We start from the raw sequence: 2,264 nt of genomic DNA, 5'->3' as shown, positions 1-2,264 counted from the left end.
TTCCCCTTCTCTTTATATTTCTAGATTTCTATTTCCTTTCTCTTTTTAGGTTTAGGTTAGAATCTGAATTTGAGGGCAGTGAGTGTTTCATGTCTAAGTAGGTCCGTGATAACACTCAACGTCTTTTGAGTGAAGGAGGATTGGTTGAGGGGTTAACTATCCATCGCAGGATTAGACACCACTCGAGATCCTCAGAGTTAATTGAAGTAGTGGCTACAAATTAACTAGTAAATCAACAACTTCAACCTAGGGCTGAGGAAGTCCGGGATGAGAATGAGGTGCATCAACAATGAGAATGAGGTGCATCAACACCCATTTCTCATACTTTATGAGATTATGTACAACCAGCGGGGGTGAGTACATCCTCATGTATGGTTTTTCCAGAAAATGCAGGACATATGGATATCAAGCCAGGGGTAATTCAACTTCTTCCAAAATTCCATGGGCTTGAATTTGAAAATCCGTACACCTGAAAGAGTTTGATGAGATTATAGCCACTCTATACTTTCCAAATGTGTCTAACGATACGGTTAGGCTGAAACTCTTTCCTTTTTCTTTAAAAGAGAAGGCTAAGATGTGGTTGTATTCGCTACGTCCTCGATCTATTGGTAGATGGAATGACATGATAAGGGAGTTTCATAAAGAAAAATTTCCCATACCATAAAACGAACACCCTTAGAGAGTGGATCATGAACTTCGCCCCAAAGTAAGATGAAACATTCTTTCAATGTTAGGAGCGGTTCAAGGATCTTGTCAGTTCATGCCCACAACTTGGTTTTAAAACGTGGTGCATCAAAAATTTTTTCTATGATGGACTGACATCTCCCATGCGTCAATTAGTCGAGATAATGTGTAATGGGAAATTTATGAATAAAAGTGTCAATGATGTGTGGGACTACTTTGATAAGCTTGCTGAAAACACACAATCATGGGACGTCTCCCTAAAATCAAACACCACGTTTAGGCTGATTCAATCTAAAGAGAAGGGTGTCATATATCTCCTGATAGAGGATGATGATATCAATGCTAAAGTGGCTAATCTCACCAGAAAACTCGAGGCCATGGAATTAAAGAAGGATAAGGCTAAGGAAACTGTTTACGGTATTTGTGCTTGCAACGTTCACACAACTAAGAATTGTCCAACGATAACTACCTTTTAGGAGGTGTTGAATGAGCAATCCAACGCTACGAACAATTACTAAAGACCTTTCAATGGATCCACCTTCATTCATACAATCCTAGTTGGAGAAATCATCCAAACTTCAATTGGAGGAATGGACAAACCGTTACACCTCAAGGTTTCTTCAACCAAAGTCCAAATCAAGAAAAACCTCAAGAGGATCTGATTCTAAAACATTTTCAAAAGCAAGAGCTTTTCAATCAGGAAATGTTACAAGCCTTTTAAGACCTTACAAAAGCCATACAAGAGCTTGACACAAGGAATATGATTGGGAATAAGGGGAGTTTTCCAGCTCAACCTCTTCCCAATCCAAAACCACAATATGAAGTTAGTGACCAGAGCTCTTCAAACCAAATGGAGCAAGCTCAATCTATCACCACTCTTCAGAGTGGGAAGACCATTGACAAATCTATTTCGGTTAGTGAAAAGGCCAAGCTACACGTCCTAGAGGGGGGGGGGGGTGAATAGGACGATGTCAAAATAAAAATTAAATGCCGAATTTAAAAAAAGATAGCACAATCAAATAAAACACAAGCACAAGTAAATAGCAACCTCAAATATACTAGTATTGAGACGTTGATACAAACTTAGTTTTAAGGACAACCTAACACCAAAAGGCTTATGGTAGGACAACCTTACTAGAACGTTTGTAAGTATCAAAAATCCAAACCAATAAAGAGGCAAGGGAAATGACAAATAAAATAAACTAAGTTATTATAGCATTCCTACAAGTGAATAAAATAAATTACACCATTAACCACAAATGCTTAAAATAAATTACAACATTGACACACATAAGCATATTCAATTATCCACCACAACATAAGAAATTATAATGATTCACTTGTGTGTATACCAACTATTAAAAAATAACCACACAACTACTCCACTCTTAATATCCACTCTCTCGAGATATTAGTGTTTACTATGAAAAAGGTTTTCCAAAGTTTACCTTAAAACTTTCACAATTGTGTCTTTGATTAGGCTTACACAATCCAACAAACCCTCCACTTTGAGATTTTCTGGATCACCTCAGACAAACCAAAAAGAAATTTTTCTGGCACAACCTCAAAAATCAAAAAGG

At 37.4% G+C, this 2,264-nt stretch overlaps 1 non-coding gene across 1 annotated transcript; it reads right to left on the bottom strand.

The window, feature by feature from the left end:
* Positions 1-671: 671 nt before the first annotated feature.
* LOC131226389 (small nucleolar RNA R71) lies at positions 672-778 on the bottom strand. The gene has a single exon (XR_009161777.1). It is a non-coding gene; the product is annotated as a small nucleolar RNA R71 (small nucleolar RNA).
* Between the last annotated feature and the right edge of the window lie 1,486 nt (positions 779-2,264).

The sequence above is a fragment of the Magnolia sinica genome, chromosome 14, assembly GCF_029962835.1.
Source record: "Magnolia sinica isolate HGM2019 chromosome 14, MsV1, whole genome shotgun sequence".
Classification (NCBI taxonomy): domain Eukaryota; kingdom Viridiplantae; phylum Streptophyta; class Magnoliopsida; order Magnoliales; family Magnoliaceae; genus Magnolia; species Magnolia sinica.
Note: the sequence above shows the minus strand (reverse complement) of the source record. Positions and strands in the feature narration are given on the sequence as shown.